Here is a 25,963-nt window from a genome sequence, read left to right as displayed (position 1 = left end):
TTTAGTCTTTTTGTAGCCTCGCTATGTTAAGTGCAGGTTATCCCTAATCACTTGTGAATGCACAATAAGTGTTGATCTTTTAGATCTGACAACCGGGAATGGAATATCACAACTCTTTGTTCTTTTATGCACCGTGGGTCACTTGCTCCACATGTCATGTTGTTTTCTTAGTGCACCATCACAACTTATATTTCCATTGGTTAGCATTGCCTTGCAATAATGCTCTTAGCAGTCATCTCTAGCATTCCATAGGTTCACAACTGTCATCCTTAAACTACTAGCCAAGTTTTCAATCAAGTGATTCCTCTCTTTCCCACCTTTCAAGCTTCTCATATTAGCCTGACACTTAATTTTTCAAACTTGTGATGGTTATTTTGATTGATACTTTATTCACTTCACATCTTTGCAATGTTATTCTGCAATTAGCTTTAACTGTGTGTGAACTTGCAAAAATTGTTCACCTAAACTTTTATTGTCTTTCACACTATCGCTGCGGTTTATCCCTTAACATTTTCTTACACTATGATCACGTGAAAATTTTTAACTCTATTATTTTTCAACTTTTCTTCTTTACTTTTAGCTCAAACATTAACCTTTGTGATCATGCGACTAGAGAAGTCATTGCTTCGTAGCATTAACTTCTTGACTTTTCCTTGATGTTCAGTGATCCTATCGACCATTTCTTCCCTTTCTTCTTGTAGCTTTGTGAGATACAAAATTCTCTTTTCTAATACATCTTTGAAAACATCCTCTTCAATCATAGTCTACATTTTACATGCAACAAGCTCTAGAGACAATGAAAAATTATCTTCTACTCCATAAACTAACTCAAAAGGTGAGAAACCAATGACTCTTTTAGCTGTGATCCTATCTTCCCACAAAGCATCATGTATCTTTTTGTGCCAGCTTTTCTAATTATCTGAGATCAATTTCTTCAAGATATTAATCATATTTTTATTACTAGATTCAGCTTGCCCATTCCCTTGAGGAAAATAATAAGAGGAATGACCAACTTGGATACCATTATCATAACAAAACTCAACAATATCTAAGGAATAAAAATATGATGCATTATCCATTATCAATTTCAAAGGGACTCCAAATTTGACCAATATATGTTCTTTGATAAACTCACATACCACCTCTGATGAGGTCTTCTTCATTGACTTGGCTTCAACCCATTTGCTAAAATAATCTATGGTAGTCAGTATATAAGAATGTCCTTGATGAGGAGGATCGATTGGGCCTATAAAATATAAACCCCACTGGTGGAAAGGAGCTTCAATCACCACCAACCTAAGAGGTAAGGCATCTAGCTGAGGTTTACCAATAAACTTCTTGCATTTCTCATAATTGGCAACCCACTTATATACATCCTTACACATATTGAGCCAATAGTAGCAATGCCTTAATATTTTAAATGCAGTGACAATAGAAGATAAGTGTCCTCCACATGCTTCATTATGAAAAGATGTTAATAGCTTCACATGTTGCTTCTTATAAACACATCTTTAAAATGTACCATCAATAGCTTCCTTATACAAGACATCATCATGAATTACATAATTTAAGCCCCTTTTTTAAGAACCTCCTTTTCTTAGTAGTCAATCCATCAAGACATTCACCATATGTTAGAAAGTAGGCAATATTTGAAAACCAAGGATCTTGAAGACTTACCATGAGAATCTTTGTATTATCTTCCTCATCAACTTGTTAATCTTCTGCCAAAGCTTTACAAAGTGCATTTCCTCTTACAAGTTTGGTTGGCTTGATCTCAATATCATACTCTTGGAACTTTTCTATCCAAACTCCTCTATTATTACAACCAACCTCTTGTTGTGTCAAGATGCTTTTGACTATGGAATCTGGCACACACATCGCTAAAAAAGAATGAAAAATATAAAACCTAAAATTTTTATGTGCTCTCACCACTGTATATGCATGTTTCTCCATTTTTTAGTATCTCAATCATTGACTTTTTAATGACATACTCATAAAAGCAATTGGGGCTTGTATTCCTTCTTTGTTTTCTTGCATCAATATAACTGATATGGTATATTCTGATGCATAACAATATATAACAAGTTCTTTAATGTAATCTGGATGAACAAGAACATGGACCTTGGAAATAGCACCTTTAATGTCTTCAAAATTTCTCTTTCCAATATCACTCCATTTGACAGTCTTATTACCTTTCATCATATCAACTATACACTTAATTATTTGTGAGAAATTAGGCATAAACCTCCATAAGAAATTTACCTGGTTAAAGAAATATTTTACTCCAGTTTTGTGCAACGATAGACTTAGTTGCTAAATGGCCTTAACTCTATTTGGATCAATCTTGACTCCTTCTTGAGATAAGATATGACCAAATAATTTTCCCTTTGTTATGAAAAATACTAATTTCTTGGGACTCAGTGAGACACCATGATCTCTACACCTTTGTAGCACACTTTCTAGATCTTTGATATGATCTTTTCTCTTCTTGGAAAATATTGTCAAATCATCAAGGCACATGACAATGATTCTCTCTTTCAAATCACCAAAATCCCAAATTCATACCACTCTAAAAGGTTCCACAAGATTAACTAAGACAAAAGGCATCCTACTATAGGAAAAAACACCTTATGGTGTGGTGAAAGCCATTTTGAACTTATCTACTTCATCTAGTTGAATCTAATTATACCTTGAAAAGCCATTTAACATAGACATCATCTTTGACCTTGCAACATTCTATAGTAGATTATCCATGTTGGGGAGTGAAAAGTTATCTTTGAGAGAGGCTTGATTTAGAGTTCTAAAATCCACACAAATCCTTATCTCTCCATTTTTCTTCTTTATCAGCACAATATTAGCAACTTGAGTAGAGTGATGAATAGGATATATGATCCTAGCTTGCAACATTTTATCAACCTCCTTAAAGATTATTCCTTCAACAATAGGGTTGTAATTTGTTCATTTCTATTTGAATGGTGTTGCTCTTGGCTTAAGGGGGATTTCATGTTTAAATTTCCCATCAATGAATGTTTTAGATATCTATAGCTCCAAGCAAATACATCTTGAAATTTAATAAGTAATTTCTAGATTTCTACCCTCTCTTTGTGTGTGCAAAACTTGCCTATGTTTATCATTTTTGGACTAACTTATGTCCCTATATTTATCCCATCATAATCACCGCAATATTTTCCTTTTTTTTATCTCTTTCTCTCTTAATATATGCATCATGCCTATCAAAGAGATTTTCCAAATAGATAAAATAGGGTGGAATCTTATTACCTTTTAATTGGATCATATAAGGCTTTAGTTTCATTTTGTCAACTATTATTGGATCACCACTTGAATTATTGCTTCCTTCAAAATAAAAGCCTCCAAAAGGTTCTTCCCCTTGAATGAATTGTTGTATGTGTTTGTCATCTTCAAACACCTGCCAAGAATCTTCATTATCAATAACATTGGGCCTAAATAGAACTTCTACTTTATATGTTTGATCTTTAAAATTAGGATGTGGAAGGAGAAAAATGCAAAAAATATCAAAGAATCAACTCTTGAATTGAATTCCCTTGGTACTACTATAATTGAGAAAGCATCCAAATTCTCAATTTCATCCCACACCTTATTATGATAATTTTTCAATCTAGAATTCTTTACTGCATATTGATTTTTGGCTTGTCTTACCACCAACTCTGCATCTCCTTGAGTTTTGAGTATCTTGACTCCTTTTTATTTTTCTATAATTATACTAAGGAGAAGGGATTCATACTCTACAGTATTGTTGTTATTTTTGAAATCTAACTTGTATGCCAAACAAGTTGTTTCTTGACTAAGTGATGTTAAAACCACTCTTGCACTTGAACCAACATTGGCACAACTTCCATCAAATTCTAAAATCCATAATTGATCACCTTTACTCTGCTCTAATTTTTCTTGAGTGTCACGAGTATTAGAAAATAACATATAATTACCAAAATTTATTTCTTGATATAGTATTTGAGACCTAGGATCATTTGATTTTAGGATAGTGAACATTAACTTTTCTTCTTGTTCTAGTTTTTCCTTCTTGTTCCCAACTGGAATAACAACATAGGAACAATCTAGTTTTATCTCTCCCACATGTCCTTTTAAAAACTTCTACTTAGGAGAATTCCACAACTTTTAGGAATGTTTGCCACTAGAATGGTGAGTTTAAGTCTCTTGGAAGGGTAGACAACAAGGAAAACTTAAGCATCTTTTATCTATCCAAGCAAGGGTACTTCTTTTCCGTCCATTAAGTAATAATGACCAAAGGTTTTAGTCAGTGGAAGACCTAAATATTTCACTATAGAAGTAGGCATTACATTATTAGAAACCCCTAAGTCTATGATACAATTACTCAACCTATTTCCATTGATAAACAAGGAAATATAGAAAGAATCTGGTTTTTGATTGGGAGAGGTGGCCAAGACAATGGATTCTTCTTCTTCTTGGAATAATTTAGGAAGTATAAGATCTTCCCCAGTCAGAGAAGTTCCACTAGTGATTAGCATTAATATTATCATTTCCTCCATCTTTATTATTACAATGTTCAACTAACCTCTATAATTGATCAGGATTAGATTTTAAATAATCTAATGGAGATTTCTAAATTCTCACCTCCTCATAGTATTGTATTATATCAAAGGAATTAGATGACTTACCTTTCTGATCTTTTTTTGAAATTGAAGGTACCATGCCAAAAACTTTATTTGCATTTTTTGATGGTGCATGGTTTTTAGTAGGCAATACATTGGATAACTGGCTCTCATTCTTTTAACCCATATCATGACTATCAACTGAGGTTCATCTAGAGTTGCAAAAAAGTCCCCTCCAATTTTTGATTTTGATTCATACTCCAAATAATTTTTTTCAAATTTACCACAAGCAGCATGATCATCCTCACTTTTAGGATATTGAATTGTTTGTTCTTTATTCTCCACCATTTGTTTATACCTAATCATGTTAGCACAAGTATCTCCATCATGATCTTCGCTCGAGTAGAAAGAACACATGTTTTTCTCTTGGGAGCAACCTCAATTGCTGACCTCTATTAAATAGGTGGTATCTATAAAGTCTTACCTCCATTTAGATGTCTAGAGCCTTCTTGATAAGGTTGATGGAAATAATAAGAAGGCCCATTAATTTTTTTTTTCAATGAAATAACTTCATTAGAAAAATTTTGGAGCATGCCCTCAACATTTTTTTAAGTGCTATCTATATTACCTATGGTTTTAGATTGAAGTTCTCTTTTCCACTTACCAGGGGTTATCATGTCATCTTCCATCTCCATGCTAGTGTTTGGGCAGCTTGAAAATTTGCTACATTTTCTCTCCTAATTTGATATTCTAGATCAAGATTCATAGAGGTTATGTAGAAGGTCTTCTTATTATCATTTGTTGGTGCACTTGTAGTAGGTATTCTCTTTATGAGTTTATTAAACTTTGTATTCAAATCTCTCATAGAAACTAATGGCTCTTTCTTTATTTGTGCCAATTGTAGCAACAACACTTATGCATCTTTTGTACTTTTATAACATTCTTCAAACCTTTTTTTCATTCTATTCTAATCTATGATGCATCCTATAGGTAAATCTTGGAACCAATCAGCAACATTACTACCACATCTTCATGTTGAGGATTCACCACACCACATGCTTTATGAAAAGCACTTAGGTGTTGTTCTACAGAGATGTCCCATCACCATTAAATCTTGGGAAGTTCTTCCTTGATGCTCTAGGAAAATCATTATTAGTTGCAAGGGCAAGAGGACCAATTGCATTTCCCCAAGGAATTGCCATAGATATTGGTACAATGATTTGGTTTGTTTGGAAAGTAACATAAATAAGAAGTTTTGCACCAATTAACATCAAAGCATCAAAAGCAGGAAGAATAGAAGTCTTAGCAAAAAGAGGAGAAGAAGATTGAATTCTCCTTATTCTAGTAGGAATAATTGCAGACAAGTGAGTTTCTTGAAGTTGTTTAGCTATAGATTCCCTTCACACATTCTTCCTCTTCTAAAAATATCTTCTAGAATAAGAAAGTTGGCCTTCTTGAGTTTCTCATGTATTGGGTTAATCTTTCCTTTTTCCTTTTCCCTCTTGGTATACTTGGAATCCAAGATGTATCAAATACTTACAAAATGGTGTTTTCAGTTTACCTTAACCCTTGTGATCAAGTAAACTTTACCAGTCTTCAACTTTGAATTAGCTTCTTCTTTTCTAGCAAGTTGAGGCTATAAAATTGGTATTAGGTTCTTATGGAAAACATCTTACTCCCACAAGATATTTCTTGCAACTCAAATATATGGAATTAGAGTGCAAACTAATTATGAAGAGAAATTCTTCAGAGCTCTCATTTGAATTCTCCACAGCAGAGTCACCAAAAATTGTTGGTTAACAATTTGTTCTCCTATTAAATTTTATAACATGACTCTTTTAATAACCAATGTTTTGGAGAGACAAAAGGATGTTACCAACAAATGGGTCAATGTATGTGTTCTATCACTTCCCTTTGAATTATAAGGTACAACTCCCTTGAGATTTACAATGATGTGCAATGAATATGTCTTTCTTAGATCAGAATTTTATAGCAAAATAAGCTCTTAACCTACGAGAACTAAAGGCTAACCAAATTTCTTGTAGGCACAAAAAAGTCAAGCAAAATAGATGAGGATAGCCTATCACACCCAATGGAATAGCTACAATAGGTTATCTTGAGATTTTATGACTCTTATTCCTATTCTAAATGTAGATTAATTATCTAAATGGAAATGAGGAAAGGAAGAAGAGATGCACATGAGGGAAAATGGTTTCTTTCACTATTAGACTTGGATGAAATGGAATCCAACAAGTTACTAATAGATTCAACCACATTTATTCTTCAATTCCCAATTAAACTACTTCTAAAATGCCATGAAATAAACAAGAGGAGAAGTAAATCCATATGTGAAAAAGTAAATGGAATTACTTATATTGTAAATACCATGGTGAAATGAAATCCATGAGGTGATCACAAAATCATATGTAATCATCCTTCAACTCTCAATGCAAAACTAATCTATGGGTGACAAAACATGAAAAGAAAATTAGGTAAATGGAATCAGTGAACCAACTCACCATCAAATTTTCTAACGTTTGTATTATGAAAAAAAATTACATTTATAGTTTTCTATCATCCCTCCATTCTGGTTGAGCAACAATCACATAAATGAAAGAAGAATATGAATAAAACATGAAAATATCTAATCTGCAACATGGTATGGACATGTGGCATCTTCCCATTAATAATCATGATTTCTTGATACTTCTAAAAACATACAATGACTATTTATCTTCATATGGATTTAGAAAAGCTCATGCAAATCTTCATTTCTTCCGTATTCTATTGTTGGCACCATATTCATAATAATTTGAATTCCAACAATTGCTTCAAGTTTGAATTCTAGTCATCAATATAAAATTGATGATCATGTTTAAAACATAATAATGCTCTTTATTTTTCCTCATGGCTTCTTGTTATTTAAACAATATCCTCTTCTAATGCGAGAATATGATCAATCAATTTTTTTTGTTTCTTTGAGTTAACTCAAGATTTCATCTAACCTCTTATGAACATGTGAATGCCTCTTATCGCTCCTTTATAGCTTCAACCCCAGGTTATGATTAACCCTTTATGACCATGTGATCTTTATTCTTTTCATAGCTTTAGTACATTAACTGCAGGTTATCCTTAATCACTTGAGAATGTGTGACAAGTGTTGATCTTTTAGATCTAACAACCAAGAATGGAAGATCTTAACTCTTTGTTCTTTTCTACATTGTGGGTCCACATGCTCCATGTGTCATGTTTTTTTCTCAATGCACCATCACAGATTAGATTTCCATTGGTTAGCATTGACTTGGGATCATGCACCTAGCATTCATCTTTGGCATTTCATGGCTTTGTAACTATCATCCTTAAACTACTAGCCAAGCTTGTGATCAAGTGATTCCTTGCTTTTGCACCTTCAGAGCTTCTCATATTGACCTAACACTTAATTTTGTGAACATGCGATGGTTATTTTGATTGATACTATATTCACTTCAAAAATTCTCAACATTATTCTAAAGTTATCTTTAACTATGTGTGAACTTGCAAAAACTATTCACCTAAACTTTTATTGTCTTTTGCATTGTCATTGCAATTATCCCTTAACACTTTCTCAGGTTGGGATCATGCAAAAAAGGTTTAACTCTATTATTTTATAACTTTCTTCTTTTTCTTTAACTCAAACATTAACCTTTGTGATTGTGTGACTAGAGAAGTCACTACTTCATAGCATTAACTTTGGGTTCAACTTAATTGCTAGCAAAGATGCGATGAATTAAAATTTGACTGCATGTTTTCTTTTCATTATTTTGTGACTTGAAATATTAACTCTATATTTAACCCTATTATGGTGTAGTTTATACACTTTCACTTTGTTATTGTCTTAACTTTGGGTTACTTCTAACCACTCATGACCTTGCGATTCTTCTATTTTTGCTACTTTACAACCTTGACTCGTGATTAACTTAACCTGCTTACAACCTTGTGATGAATGAATTTTTATTGATACAAAATGTTAACTCATAATTTATCTTTGAACAACTACTCATGATGTTGCAAACATTGTTGATTTTCTCTTCATCTAACTTCCAAGGATCTTCTTCTAAGAACAATTGACTTTTCAACTGACAAATGGCATGCATTTTTTTGTTGATTGAACTTTCACTAGCCCACGTAACTTGATAACATCACATCTGAACCATTCATGCACTGAATTGATGACACACATTTGCTTACCTTGACATTTTGATGTTAAAGGGTTTTGACTACTTTCTACATCACAAATTACTTTTTTTGCAATTTGAGCTCAATCATATGTGATGTCCTCTATGAAAACTATAACACAACATATATATTTTCCTCCAACATGATTAATAATAGTCAATGATGGATCAATAAAATATCCAAACCTTCTTCTCATCAGAGGAATGCATAAACAAACCCTCCAAAACCTAATCACCTAGCCCTTTGACTGTGCATTGCTTGCATGATTCCTTGCATTAGGTTAACTCAAAGGGATGATGAGAATAGAGATCATCCTATGGGAAGTCTAGAATTAGATTTAAGGCATTAACATAGTTTATTCACTCAAACCTAAAGGAAAAAGAGATGACCTAAAAATTTGGCAACAACAACTTATAATTTATTGAATAAAACAACTAATTAACCCACTAAACTTTCTTATTAGGTCCTCAAGACCAATTTGACCAATCCTAAACCTTTCTAAGACTCTTAAGGACCCAATTAACTCCAATATGCCATTATGCCCATATTTCACTATCAAAGATCCTAAGGTCCTTAATAGGTCCCTTAGGATTCATTACATTTTTATCATCTTTAAAGCCTTCTAAGGCTATGATTGGCATCAACACATGCTAATTGATTAGTTTAAAGTCCTCCTTTCCTCTAATCCATCTTATTTTGTCTTCTTTAAGGATCCTTGCAAATCTTAATGCTCCTACATCAGATATGTTGTCCCAACAATGGAAGCCAAGGATGTAACCATGCATGTATTGACATAGTCTCCCTTTGAGGATCTCAAGTATCTATTGTTGATGTTAATTTGGGCATCACTATATGATCCAAACTTTTATGAAGTATTGAAGCCAGTAGTAACTTCTCCAATGTCTCCAGAAAATGTAGCATAGGTTTAGGGTCCCTTGGCTCCCAGGAATTTGTAACAGCTATTCTCACTACTTGAAGAATAACTTCAGTGAAGAGTTGAGTGTAAGAAGTTGAAGAAGCAAGTTCCACTTCTATGTAAATATCATAATCATAAGGCTCGTTACCTTGCATAAAACTCTGCCACAATGAAATTACCTCTAAACCATGCAAAGAATGTTGAAGTGGTTCCCAACCTTGAAACACTCTCATAAGAAATGGCAAAGAAAATGTAAATATAATACATATATTACTATTATTTATGTATATGTATGCATGTATATATAATATATATGTATGTATGTATGTATGTATGTATGTATGTATGTATACAGAGAGATCTTGGAACAACATAAAAATTGATCCAGTTGCATACATATTCCAGAGTCCAAATAATAAAATAATAAAATTCACTCAAGCTATGCTAAGTGAATTACCTCAAGATCCTGCAAAAAAATAATGTAGACTAGCAAAAATGGGTAGAGTTCGCAAGAAATTTTACAAAAACATATCATAGTAGATATTTTTAGAAAGAAACAAGACATAACCTAGTTAAATTGGTCTAGTTTTTGATTAGCTAGGTTGATTAAAAATTCATGTAGACCTATCATTAGATTAGGTACAATAAAATGAACAATCAACTATTCATAGCTAGCAAGATCGAATATAGTTTTCCAAGGTGATAAAATTGCATATGTAGATGCATCACTTACATGCCAGGCATGAAGCACATTCCCCAATTTGTAATGAATGGATGGATATAAAGGCTCCATAAGCTAGAAAAATAATGGAAGCCAAGGATGTAACCATTCATGTATTGACACAATCTCTCTATAAGGATCCCAATTATCAACTGCTATTGTTAAACTGGGCATCACTATATGATCCAAAATTTTATGAAGTGTTGAAGCCAATAGTAACTTCTCCCATGTCTCTAGAAAATGTAGCATAGGTTCAAGGTCCCTTGGCTCCCAAGAATTTGTAGCAGCCATTATTATTACTAGAATAATAACTTTAGTAGAGAGTTGAGTGTAAGGAGTTGAAGAAGCAAGTTCTGCTTTTGTGTAAATGCCATAAGCATGAGGCTCATTCTCTTGCAAAAGCCTATGCCACAATGACATTACTGTTGATCTCAGAATGGTTTTGAAAATTGAGTATCAACACACTTGAGTTATTTAAGTTCATGCCGAGCTAGTAACATATGCTGAGTATAATATGTACAAGTGCCAAGTTGCAATAAATGTCGAGCTAGAAATATAGTAAGTGTCTAGTCACTCAAGTGCCAAGCAAATAGATAGTGCCAAGCAAGTTTTTGTGTCAAATGAACAATAGGTGTTGGGAAAGTTTAGGTGTTGATCTAGACAAAATTTTAGAAAGTGTTGAGCATCAGTATTAGCAAGTGCCGAGCAACATAGAATTGACATAGAAGTTTGTAAAGGCACAAAAAAAGTTGTAAACCATTTACATGCCATCTCATGGATAGATCTCAAAGCTTAGAGATAAGATCGAATCTATTTGATTCCCTATGTAAACAACATGCAACCAATTAGAAAAATGGAATGGTAAAGAGGCAAAAGGGATAAATATCAGCCATAGACTCATACCTAACCCTAAGTCACAAAATATTTATAAGAAAATCAAAGGCCTATAGTTAAAAGAGATAGATAGAGTGAATATGATGCATGTGAGCAAAAAAATAGGAGAAAAAGGTGTGAATTGACTAGAGAACAAACAAGGTGACTTAGAAGAGGGATAGAATTGCAAAACATGATAATAGAATAGAGGATCAACATTACAACAATTTCATATTAGATTAGTAAGTATCAGATTGGATAGAACAAGGATTTGAAATCAGCAATATCAAACTGTAAGTAGTTAGATCAAACATACTACTATACTCACTAAAAATTGTATCAATGAGATGAAATCCTATGGACTTAGGTTGGTTTAACAACCATTGAGTAATCCTTTAATAGAGTGACATTCTAAGTGAGTATTCTAAAAATTCTTTAAACATGTACACTTCTAGCAGGGTGTAAAATCCTTTAACAGGGTAGGATCTAATAATCCTTTGTAAGCCTTTAATAGGGCATGCATTTCATAGGCCAGACCATGGCTCATGGTCAAACTTTGTAACCTTAACTAGTTACATTATTGCTATAGTAGTAAAAGTTGTGGGTGTCATCCCCACCCTAGTTTTACCTTCTCATTTTGGAGGGTTTCTGGGTGGTCATATTTGGTGACAACTATTTACATACATTCTTTTACTTTCATGTTTTTTCAATATATTTTATGCATGTATTGATTGATGTTAAAAGTTTTATTGGTTAAAGTTTAGTACTTCTGATTCATTCCCCCTCTCAGAAGTATATTTCCCATTTGCAAATTTCAACAATTGGTATCAGAGCTAAGTTCTCATTAGGAGAAGCCTTATAGCTTTGAGAAAATATCTAGAGATGGAGGTCTACAAATTGGAAAAGATTATAGAGAACCAAGGAATTGAGATCTAGCTCATTCTACACTCACTCGAAGAAGCCAGAGAAGAGTTGAGAAAATCTTTAAAGAAAGACATTGCCATTGTAGAAAATGATACTCAGTGCAAAGAGATTGACACTACCAAATTCTTTGCTAATGGAGACTCAAATGAGTTTGATGTAGCAATAGCAGATCTAATGGAGAAGAATAGAACTCAAGCAGAAGAGATCAAAAATCTCAAGATTGAGAAAGAATCACAAGCCATGATGCTATGTGAAGTGACCGAACAGAAGAAGAGAGCCATTGAAGACAAGGTCATGATACAAGATGACAAGAGAAACCTAGCCAACAAACTAGAAGAAAATTCAATTGAGCTTGCTAGAATTTCCAACATGCAGTTGGATACCCTAACTCAAATGATGAATACTCATCATGAGCTAAATGTCAAAAACATTGAGATCACCACATTGAAGTTGCAGGATGAACAACTAAAAAATGATCTAAGAAGAGAGAGAGATAGCTGAAAGCTTCAAAAAACCAAATGAAGCTATCAAGTACTTTGAGCAACTATTGAAATCCCCTCGATCTAGCAATGACACATTAGGATTAGGCTATACTAGCATTGAAGAAGGAGAATCATCCAAAATTACTGAACAAAGGAATGAAAAAGGTAAGAATTCCAAACCCACTTGTCATTTTTGTGGTAAGAAAGGACATAATGCTAATATGTGTAGGAGCAAGAATGCAATCGACATGACAAACCTAAAAATATGGGTCACTATCATAAGTTCAATAAGAAAGGTCATCAAGCACATGAATGCAAGACAAGAACCATGCATGCACCAAGATTTGAAGGTCACTACTACAACTACAAAAGTATGGACATAGAGCCTTCGAATGTAGATATAAGCCTATGTGATCACCAAAAAAACCAACAAATGTAGGAATTCATGAACACCTCTATAATTGGGACTACAATACTAGGCAGAGCTATCACTACTGTCAAGAATATGGACACATCCTTGAGAACTACATAAGAACACATTTTAGTGGTAACTATAGTAGATGGTTGAGTCAAACCACTTATTTCAGCTACTTAAAGATAGGTCACATCAGCAAGTACTACCCAACAAGGTCGAAGGCACCTAATTCTAAGTTCAACAAAGGAAAAGGGAAAGTGGATGTTGAACACATTAGAGGAGAGATGAATAAGACATGGAAGAGAAGAGATGGAAGCAACACATCTAATGGAGGGATCACTTCACCTAATAGGTCAAGTGGTCACACCTCATCAAACTAAGAAAAAGAAGGTATGTGGGACTGATATTTAAATGCTTTACCATACATCAATTCCAAAATAAGTTAGTACTAAAAGAAATAAATTAGCATGAATAGAAGATGTAAGGAAAATTTAATCTTCAAGCTTTCACACTATTGCCGAGTGTGACAAGTCTTCTTCAAATGCCAAGTAAATGTTGGTATGTGCCAAGTTGTCAGCCAAAACTAGTTGGACCTGAGTGAGTTGTTGCTGTAGAGTAAAATTCTTGTAGTTGTGGAGTGAGTAAAATTCTTGTAGCTATCGAGTGAAGGAAATTCCTGTTGATGCTGAGTAAAGTAGAAATTGCATAAAAGCTGAGTTTACAGCTGTATATGCACTAAGCATTAAATGTGATGTATTGAAGGGTATAAGACTAATTTTTGCCCATTTTTCATCATTTCAAACATAGAGAAAAGAGCGAGTAGAGTGAAGAAGTGATTTTCAAGCAAGAATGAAGCATTTTTGCAAATTCTAGCAATGATTCAACATCATTTCATCAATCTAAGGTATTCTATAAGTGCTGAGCTACATAGTTTTAAGTTTGTTAAAATCCTAGATTGCATAATGTCCTCTAGCTCTAAGAATCCTAAGGACAAGGAACCATTTGAAGTTTAGTTAGTCAGTAATGAGGTAAAGTAACAAGATTTTGGGGCTATTTTAGAGGTTGCATACAAAAATGACCCAACAGGTGCATTATCAGTCATTCCACCCAAGGTCATGATGGTACAAGATGTAAGAAAGTGCTATAATTACAGGTTGGAGGAATAGGAGACATGGAAATATGCCAAGCATATGAAAAACTATGTGAAAACAAAGTGTTGAAAGAGGAATTCAAAATCATAGAAAGAAAGGGCTTGACTCGTGCTCTAGAATTCCCCACTATCTTTAAGACCGAATGGATAAAGATTGTTCTAAGTAGAATTCATGATGGTTGCCTATGGATGGAAGGAGGGCCTATCAAAATATTAGAGAGAATAATACATAGGAATATAGGATATCCAACCCTAGATTGGCCCAAGACCCTAGGAAGCGACTCAAAGGAAGTAATTGAGAAAAATACAGGAGCACAGTGGAACAAGAGAGGAATAATAATTGAAAGTATCAAGGATCCACTTATTGAGGTTGTAGTGAGGGTCATATCTCACAAATTCTATCAATCAAGTCGAATGAATATTATACCATGTATTGTAGTTGATGTAGGGTACAAGATTGTAAAGAAAGATCATACTTATGATCTGGCAAAGCTACAATTGTAGCAAATAATGGAGAACTTAGGAGCAATAAGGAGATTGAAGAGTGCTCAATGTAAGTTTGGTTCCATATTGATATGCATACTTTTCTATGTTTAAAATGAATTCCCTTCTTTTGGTAAGATAGGATGGAAGACCAATAGGTCTGTGGTTGTGCAAATAAATGAGTACATAGAAAAAATGGGAGACAATTTTGAGTTAGTTATGACTAGTTATTTTGAGGATTTCAAGAAATCCATGAAACAAAGGCTAAGAATTTCTATTTCATTGGTAGAATAGTATTACAATAACATTTAATTTTTGGTTGACATTGATTATACATACATTTGAGCAACAGTACCAAGATTCAGATGGCTAAGGCCATTAGATTATGAAATAAACATTGATGGAGCATCAACAACCATCACTGCACTACTTACAGAAGAAGTTGACAAAGTAGAAAAACTTTTTAGTACTTATGATATTGTCAAATCAAAGGTGAAAATGGAGTTGAAGAAAACATCAAATATGAAGAAGAAAGACAAGCTGGTGAGGAAACTAAAAGCCAAATTTGGTGAGGGAACTGCTAGAAATGATGAAGAGGAAGGTGATGAAGATGAAAGAGAAGAAGAACAAGGCCAGGAACCACTTGCCTTAACACAAGGCATGGGTGAAGATGTTGAAGAAGGTGCCAAGGAGGAACAAGCCAAGGAAACACCTACTAAAGTTGAGCCCAAGAAGAGAAAGGCAAAGACACAACCTACAAGTTAGCCAAAGGGTAAGAAAGTAGCTATACCAAGTCCTGCAAAGCCTACACCTCTAGCTACAAGAGCTAGCACAAGGGCTACCAGAAAAAAGGATAAGGAGCATGCCAAAGAAAAGAAGAAGGCTACTAAGCAAACAGGTCCTATGCAAAAGAAACCTAGAAGAAAATATGTTGCACAACCAGACTCAGATGATGAAAGGACCAAGCCAAAAGATATAAGCCAGTTCAGAGTGGTAAGTCATGCTTCCAAGTTTGACTTAAAAAACATTTGTGATAATGTTAAGGAAAATGTAGAGTTAACTGTTTTGAGAAAATTGATTATAATAAATTGAGTAGAGAAGATCAGAATAAGGTTGAAGAATTAGTGTATGCCATGATGGAAAAATTCAAGAATACCCCTCTTGAAATTGATAATACAATGCCCAAATTTTTTTATTCAATTGTTGAGAATAAATGGCATTATTGCCTAAATATCAAGAAGAAAATAAGGGAATCTACCCTAGCTCAAGTAATGCCAAAATTCACAAGGGGACAAATTACCAAGGAAAATAAGAAGCATGGGAGAAAATTTGCACCCCAATACAAGGCATTTAGTATTCTTCAAAATAACATTGAAGATGTTGTCAATAAATCCACCAAAATGTGGAAGTTAATTTATGGCTTGACTATTGTCAAGGAAGGAAAAGAGGATCCCTTTGAGGGAAGAAATAATGAAGAAGAGGAGAATGACAAAGAAGAGGAAATAGAGAAAGAAAATGAAGATAATATAGAGGAGGAGGCACAAAAACAAGAAGAAATGACAATAGCCGAGGAGTGAAAAATTGAACAAAGTGTGCAAGACACATAATTTCCACCATTAAGCCCTCCACATGACATAACTACAACTATAGAGAATATAATAGTGAAGGATGTTCTTGACAATTCTGGTTAGAACATCAACCCATTGACTGTAGAGGATCTAAAGAAGATCCTTGACCAATCAACACTACAAACACAATTGTGTGATAACCCAGTATTGGTCAGTGTAGATGAATTACAAAAAGTTGTAGCGGGCATAACTAGGGACAAGGTAAATACACAAGAACCACCTTCTATCATCCCTACAACTACAAGTGGACAACCTCAAGTACAAGCATCAATTAATACATCTGCAAGGCTAATTCCACAATTAAAGTTTTTATGATTGAACAACAAAATCATACTATAGAGGAACAAGAGCCCACAAATGACCAAATAGGATAGACAGATGCTTTTGTACCTATTGCAGAAACACAAGGTGCACAATAGATAATTGTAATTGATCAAAGTAGATCAAAAGAAAAAAAGGACATCCCTAAAGAGAAGGAGGAAGAAGCCATTTAGACTTTGATAAATCTACCAACTACTAGCACTCCTACAAAAGCTCTTTAGAAGCCAAGCACTAATGCTATGCCACTCCAAATTTTAGCACCAGGGTCGAGCTTAGATAAAGGTTGCAAGGACACTTCACTATGGAGACCCTACATTAGATGAGAAAATAGTTATACCAAAATATGACTATGCAACCATGAACCTAGAACAAATTAATATCATGCAAGAGACATTGTAAAGAAATAAGAAGCAAGAGATACTCAGGAATGAGTATAAACAAAAGGAAGCACTTCATGACATTAAATACATCTTTTTAGATGCATTCAGCTTGCAGATACCTAGTGAAACCAAGCCCATATTGGAGCAACTATTAGAAATAGTGGACCAAGTGACAAGTGAAGACTAGGATACCAGTACTAAACTCATGGAATGGTCTGAGAAAAAGTTTCAAGAAAAGGTAAATGAGAAAATATCTAGTGAAATGACACTATCTCAAGTAGAGCTAGCTAATAAAATTGAAAAAGTGAAGAAAGTACTTGAGAATATATTCTCACTGTACACTAAATTGTGTGATCCCACAATCTTCACACAAGAGACAAGCTAGAGAATACTAATTCTGGAAAGAAATTTGCAAATATCTGGTATGTAGTTGCCACAAAATCTAGCTCAGAGTGAAAAACACTTCAATATAGCACTTCACACACAAAAGGAAATAGCTGTACTAATAGAAGAAGAGGCTAACACAAGAACCAAGTTGGTCCAAATTGAAGCCTCCCTGACCCCCTACATGGAAATTATCCAAAAAGAACTAGCCTATGCTAAAACAATATTGAAGAAAGATCTAAATCTTTCAAATTTAGATCGCCTAGTTCACCTTGCAACAAAGATAGCAATTCAAATCAAATCCCTAGAAGTTTCCCTACAAAAATGGGATGTTGCTCTAAAAATTGTCATGGAAGTTAACAAATTTTTCTGGCCAAATACAGTGTATAGACCCTTTGCTATAAGTTTAAAAAAGGGGGAGATATTGTTAAAAAGGGGGAGATAATCAAAGAGACAAAAGCTAGGGGAAGAAAAATCTGCAAGGAGGAGAAATGTGAAAGGGGGAGATATAAATTAAGGGGGAGTAAACAACAAAAAAGTAGAATAAACAAAAAAAAAGCAGAAATAGGGCATATAAGAATAACAGCATAAGGCAAATCTACTCAAAGGAGTAGAAGACATTGGATATAGAAAAAGATACATCAACTCAAGGGGAGATACAAAATTTTGAATAATTTTGAAAGTTTTGTATATATGCTGAACTATAAATACATTATACTCTAGGAGATTAAATTCATTATGTACAGTTAAGTGTTTTTGACACTCATGTCAAAGGGGGAGATTGCTGATCTTAGAATGGTTTTGAAAATTGAGTGTCAACACACTTAAGTTATTTACTAAGTTCATGCTAAGCTAGTAACATATGCCAAGTATAATACGTACAAGTGTCAAGTTGCAATAAGTGTCGAGCCAAAAATATAGTAAGTGCCAAGTCACTCAAGTGCCGAGCAAATAGATAGTGTCGAGAAAGCTTTTGTGCTGAGTGAACAATAGGTGCTAAGCAAGTTCAGGTGCCAAGCTAGACAAAATTTTAGTAAGTGTCAAGCATTAGTATTAGCAAGTGCTGAGCAACATAGAATTGACATAGAAGTTTGTGAAGGCACAAACAAAGTTGTAAATTGTTTGCATGCTAGCTCATGGATAGATCTTGAAGCTTAGAGATAAGATCAAATCTATTTGATTCCCTATGTAATAACATGTAGCTAGTCAAAAAAATAGAATGGTAAAGAGGAAAAAGGGATAAATCTTAGCCATAGATTCATACCTAACCCTAAATCAGGATATCTTTATAAGGAGATTGAAACTCCATAATTAAAAGAGATAGATAGAGTGAATATGATGCATGTGTGCAAAAAAAAGGAGAAAAAGGTGTGAATTGATCAGAGAACAAACATGGTGACTTAGAAGAGGGACAAAATTACAAAACAAGATAACATAATAGAGCATCGACAACATAATAGAGCATCAACATTACAATAGTTTCATATCAAATCAGTAAGGATCATATTGGATAGAACAAGGATCTAAAATCAGCAATATCAGATTGTAAGTAGTCAGATCAAATATTCTACTGTACTCACTAACAATTGTATTAGCAAGATGAAATCCTATGGACTTAGGTTGGTTTAATAGCCATTGAGAAATTCTTTAACAGGGTGACATTCCAAGTGAATGTTCTAAAAATTCTTTAAATAGGTACACTTCTAGCAGGGTATAAAATCCTTTAATAGGGTGGGATCTAATAATCCTTTGTAAGCCTTTAACAGGGTAGGCCTTTCATAGGGAAGACCATGGCTAATGGTCAAACTTTGTAACCTTAACTATTTATAATAGTTGTAGGTGTCATCCCCACCCTAGTTTTACCTTCTCATTTTGGAGGGTTTCTAGGTGATCATATTTGGTGTTAACTATTTTCATGCATGCTTTTACTTTCATGTTATTTCAATATGTTTTATGCATGTATTGATTGATGTTAAAAGTTTTATTGGTTAAAGTTTAGTACTTATAATTCACCCCCCCTCTCAGAAGTATATTTCCCATTTGTAAATTCCAACAATTACCTCTAAACCATGCAAAGGATGTTGAAGTGGTTACCAACCTTGAAACACTCTTATAAGTAATGACAAGACAAATGCAGATGCAATACATGTATTACTATTATTTATGTATATGTATGTATGTATGGATGCATATATGTGTGTATGCATATATATTTATATACATATATACATATGTATATGTATATGTATCTATATGTGCATATATAAATATATATACATACATATGTATATATACATATGTATACATACATATGTGTGTGCCTATGTATGTATGTATGTATATATACAAAGGGATCTTGGCACAATAGAAAAATTGATCCAACTACATACATATTCTAGAATCCAAATAATAAAACAATAAAACTCACTCAACCTATGCTAAGAAACTTACCTCAAGATCTTGCACAAAAATAATGCAAACCAAGAAAATTGAGTAGAGTTTGCAAGAAATTTTACAACAATGTATCATAGAAGATATTTTTAGAAAGATAAAAGCCATAACATAGTTAAATTGGTCTAGTTTTTGAGTAGTTGGGTTAATTACAAATTCTTGTAGAATTTTCAATAGATTAGGTACAATAAAATGAACAATCAGCTATTTCTAGCTACCAGGATCAAATTCAATTTATCATTGTGATAAAATTACATATGTATGTATGTATATATGTATGTATGTGTATATGTATGTATGTATGTATGTATGTGTATATGTATGTATATATGTATGTATGTATATATGTATATATATATGTATATGTATATGTATGTATATACATATATAGATATGTATATGTGTCTGGTAGTGCCTCTCCCATTTGATTTCTATAAGTCATCCTAATGGATGTAATCTTGATGATCTTGCTTAGTGAGTGATCATGATTGGGGCCATGAGTGGTCTACACCCTTGAAGTGATTGGATTTATGTTACTGTATCAATTTCTTTAATTATGCTTATGTCTGATTTATGAGATTATGATTTGGTAGATGGTACACTAAGGTTTGTGCCAGTGATTACTAGGATCAATTTTGTATCATGATGTTGTTCTGTAATTACCATGAGATGTGTGCAGATATTGCACTGTGTATTATTATCTTGCTACATTGGACTAGGTTCATGTAGCAGTGGTTAGTCATGTATATGACTGTGTTTGCTTATGTATTTTAAGTGCCTTTTTAATGTTGTTTAAACAACCATTATTAAATGCTTAAATAATTAGAAATGGACTATCCATGTTGGATTCATTGGTTATGTGCTATAGATAGTTACCTTGTTATATTTTGATCTGACAGAACTTGTTACTCATTTTATGTTTTACATTTGAGATGACCTAAGTGTCTGATGTTATACTTTGATTTTAGTATCATAAATGTTAGAATACTATGTTGTTCATATTTGCATGATGATGTCATCTTGAGATGACAATATGTTTTATGATGATATCGGGTTATCTGATATGTGGACATATCTCTGATTATGTTAGATGTATATTTAATGCTATGGTTATTTATTTCATTCTTTCTTTGTGATGCTTTATGTGAATGTGAGTGATGTAAATAGATTATTTCAGTATAATTAGATAAATGGTTAAATTAGGTTATTTAATGCATTTATTGCTTTTGCTATGTTGTTATATGCAATTGCACTTGATCATTTTGTTTAGTGTGCAAGATTTATATCCTTGGCAGTGGCACATGGAGTTAGTGATTCAGCTATTCATATTTACCAATGTCATCCTTGTATGGTTGACATATCTTATTTAAATGTTTAAATTAAACTTTTTGGTGATTTGATAAATCTAGACTCATTTGTATTATGTGACTAAACCTATGATTGTGTATGTGCATTTAGAGTTTTGCATTGTAGCAAAGTTATTAAGGTTTTTTGTGATTTTGGTTTAAGCATTTTTAGGCTTTATCATAATTAATTTTAATTTCTAGTAGCTTTGCCATAGATGAATTCCAATTACTTGGAATAGCTTATTTTTGTTTGGGTTGATTTGGGATTTAACTAGTTCTCCTGGTTATTTGTCCTAATATATTATTCACTTGAAAAGTGAATAAGTATCCAAAAAGGAATTTAATTCCTTACTTCTCACTTTTGCAATTTAGAAAATTGAGAGCTTTTTCTAAAATCCTCTTTTGGAGGATTACTTTTCTATTTGTTTTGAGATTTATAGGCGTGGGATCTTCATGAGGATAGTCTCATTGGATCCAACTTGGGGAGACCTTGCTTTTCCACCATTTTTAGCAGTATTTGTAGATTATTTATTTTACCTTGTTGTTTTCTATTTTAGCCATTTTGGCTATCAAGTAGGGTTCTCCTATTTTCATGTTTCAGATCCATTTTTGGTTTTGTTTGTGGGAGTTGTTTGTTTGGAGGTGGAGAACTAATGTTCTCCTCTATTTCTATTTTTCAGTTCTACACAGTTAGTCAGGTATGAACATTTTCCCAATTTTTAGGATGAGGGTTTGGGGTTTTGCATTGTTATGTAGGCCATTTTTGCATACGATGTCTAAATCCAAATTTTATTGGATTTTTGAAGATTTTGTGCCTAAAGACCAAATGGGTTTTATTTTGAAGTTTTCTAGTTTTGAGGTTTTTACCCTGTTTTGTGTGTCACCTAGTTTTCTCAAGTTTTTTTGGCATGATGTTGGTCATGGACTTGGATCATCCATTGGGATACTAGTTAGATCATTGTTTCTTTTTTTATGGTACATTGGGACATGTGTTGCATCCATCCTCCTGATCTTTTTTTGGTTGATTGATATTTTTCTTGTGGTCTCATCTAGTCCTTATGTTATAATCCTCTTGATGGTGTTGCGCCACACAAGTATGTGTGTGTACATTGTTGGGTGAATTAAGAGGCTCAATCTCCCATTTTTACTTTGATGGAGTTATGATCATTGAGAGTTAGGGTTGGGAATATGCATGCCTATGGAAACTCATTGTTGGATGAACATGGGTAAGGTAGGGTAGCATATGGAGGGGGCTTCTATCTTGCAGCCTGGTGACCATTGCTCAGAGGGTTGGCAGAGGAAGTTTTAAGTAAGTGATAAGTAAATAAAACACAAGATGGTAATAAAACTTAAGATAATAAAATGCTTTGGTATGAGAGCCTTTCGTTGGGAAGTTGAGTCCATATAGTTCCAAGCTTGGGCTTTCCAATGCTAAGTGACTCTCCATGATGTCAACCCCTACATAGTAGCCCATTGAGTGTCTAACCAAGACTTGTAGTTTATGTATTGCCTTATGATATTTGCTTCAACCCACATTACTATCTAGCATGAGTTTTAGCCATAGACATTTTCTTTATGCGTGTTTATGGTTGGATCTTTATCTCCATCAACATGGCAGGAGTGGACCTATAGGTTTCACATGGTTAGTAGGTATAGCTACTTTTACCACTACTGGGGACTAGTGTACAAATATGATCTTTTATCCTAGTGTAACCATTGCTAGATGTTTTCACTTGGTACTTTAAGTTCTAAAGTATGCTTTCTTGTGATTTATGCTTTCATTGGGATGCTTGGATATCATGTTTAGATGATGTTAGTTTATTAGATACATTCTTGTATTATGATGTTTAGCATATTATTAGATGATGTGATTTATTTATATTTGGAATATCTATTTCTTTACTTGTTAGCATGTTAGATTTCCTTGTTCTTATGATGTTATTACATTTTAGTAGTGACGCCCTCATAAGACAACTTTGACTATCTGGTTGGTAATTTGGGATATTATGTGTGGGGGATGGCTAGGACCTTTGAGGTCTCATGATGCTAATATGGTTGGAAGGATCCACACAAAAGTTTTAGTTGTGTTGGTGCTTTATTGTTTATGTTTTTCCTTCGTACAATGTTTGGTTTATGAATCATGTATGTACATTGCGATGTTGCTTTCCACATGTTCCTTCATATGCTATTATGGATTAGATGGATAGTTGTATTCTACTTCTTGTTGCATGATATTTGGTATTTCATGTATTCGAGTGTCCAAGCCTTGATTATAGTCCATTTGGTACTCCTAGTGTGGAGGTTCTAACTCTTTGTCCCTTTTTATTATTCATTGGGTTGTTTCTTTTCAATCCTAGGTGATAGTGGTTCAACATTGGACAATATTGGAAGAGTATCATATTCCTTAAGGAGAAAGCTTGTACAATACTTGAAAGAATCTCACCACAATAGTGTGAAATATCACATGATACTAGTGAAGTATTGCATGGCTATACTGAGAACTATCACCTAACCATACTAAGAAGTATCACCTAGCTATAGTAAGAAATTTTTCCTGGCTATATTAAAGTGTCATTTGGTTTTCTTGCAAAAACTTTCTTGGGAAAATAATAGGTATCTTTGGACTTTTGTTAGGAAGTTGATTGGTGTTTTGAGTACCCTTTAGGGTTGCACTCTTTCCTAGTTCAACATATGTTTCTATGGGGTTTAAAATATATCATTTAATTATAAGTTTATATGGGATTTATACTTAAGATATATTTTATAATATGTGATGATTCATTTGAGATAAGTTCTAGACCTCTCTGAGATGAGATAACGATTCTAGGAAATTTCAGTGCTTCAAAAATTCAGACTTAGCCAATTTTTAGGGCTTCAAGATCTCAGACTTAGTCAAATTTTAGGATTCAACATCTATCTTTCAACATGGTGTTTAGTAGATGAGTGGTGGTAACTTTGGGCCCTCATCTTCTGCTTGACCATTGTTGGTCTCTACATGTGAATCATGATTATGATATGTCTAGTAGATATGGACTTGTATGTCCGAGCATGCTAGGAGCTTTTACCTCAGGATTGAATGAGAATATCCCCTTGGTATGTTCTCATGATTTATGTGGTCTTGGTTTGTGAGTTGTGGTTTTGAGCTTAGAGATCTTTGGAAGTAGTTGTAAGACTTATGCTGGTATAGGTGAACATGTAAGTCTTGCCATGTTCCCTTTTCTCATCACCTTGTCCTAGTGTTTCATAATTGCACTTGGTTACTTTTTTTGTTGTTAAGTAACTTATCTTAAGAAAAATAATATTTAGTGCATGTTTTATCTTTGTGTTCCAAGGATCTTTGAGAAGGGCATGACATGTCTATATGTATATTGTGAATTGTAGATTATGGATTTTAAAAAAAAATATATATGACATTAATCATTCCCCATTTGTTTTGATTGATTGTAGAGAGTTGGGCACAAAAGAGGGTGGAGAGCTTTGAATGTTGTTGGAGATTAGTGGAGATCTAGGATTTTGTTGTTGTTCCCTTGTGAATGCTGCATTTTGTTGTCATGCCCTTGTGATCTCTACATCTCATTGTCATGCCCTTTTGATCTTTTTATATTTCTGCATGTATGTATGTATGTAATTATGTATGCATGTAACTCTATTAGGAAAATTGATTCACTTTTACAATTATTAGAGAGTAACAATGACTTGACCTGATTGTTAATGCAACTAAATTTTCTAATTCATATCTTTGATCTGGCTTGATTACTTGATCCTTCTTGATGAGAATGTTCTTTGCAGCTTGTTCAACTTGGATAATCTACCCTCTTGTAGATCTCCTTCCAATTCTCTTCTTTAATTCATCTTCTTCAATTCCATACTTTCACTCCTCAAATTGATCTATCATAATATGACTCACCTTGTTAGGTCATCTTGAATACTCTTTTCATAAAAACAATTTCATCCCTTAAGTTGGCTATTTTTAACCAATAAATCTATTAGACTCAATATGTTGATAGTTAGCTAATACATAATTGAGTACTTGGTAAACATAGGGAAACCCTTCATTAACTGACCCAAATCAATCAATACTAACTTTCCTAACTTTCCTTTAGTGATCAAGTGAACTCGGTCAACACAGGACTCATGCTAACTTTCCTTTAGTAATCGAGTAAACTTGGTCAACACAGGATGTTCCTTCAATGCCTAAGTGAGCTCAATGAATACTATCTTTAAACTCAGTTATAATTGGAGTGCTTAGCATACATAGAAATGCTCCACATACATAGGAAACTACCTCTAATGCTTGAGTGATCTTGGCTAACACTGATTGCTCGGTAAGGCTTGACATCTTTTGTAACATCAAAGACAACATATAGTTGAATAATTATTTTCAACAATCTCCTTCGTGGCATTGATGGAAACACAACATGTCCTAATGCAAGGAAATTTAAGAGAAAAATACAAGTAAGGATAATATCCTTAGTTTGATTTTGATTCTCATCCATGAGAACTCTCTCTATCATCGAGAACTCCCTCTAACATCAAATTTTCCCTCTAGAATGATTTTCTTTGACTTCTCTAATTTCTCTAACCACAATTTCTCTGATATGACAAAAAAATCTACATCTGACTTGATTGATACATTATTGTTGATATGAAAAATTCTCCATCTT

The sequence above is a fragment of the Cupressus sempervirens genome, chromosome 8, assembly GCF_028749045.1.
Source record: "Cupressus sempervirens isolate cs-2001-9-10 chromosome 8, ASM2874904v1, whole genome shotgun sequence".
NCBI lineage: Eukaryota > Viridiplantae > Streptophyta > Pinopsida > Cupressales > Cupressaceae > Cupressus > Cupressus sempervirens.
The sequence above is the reverse complement of the archived record's forward strand: the minus strand, read 5'-3'. Positions refer to the sequence as shown.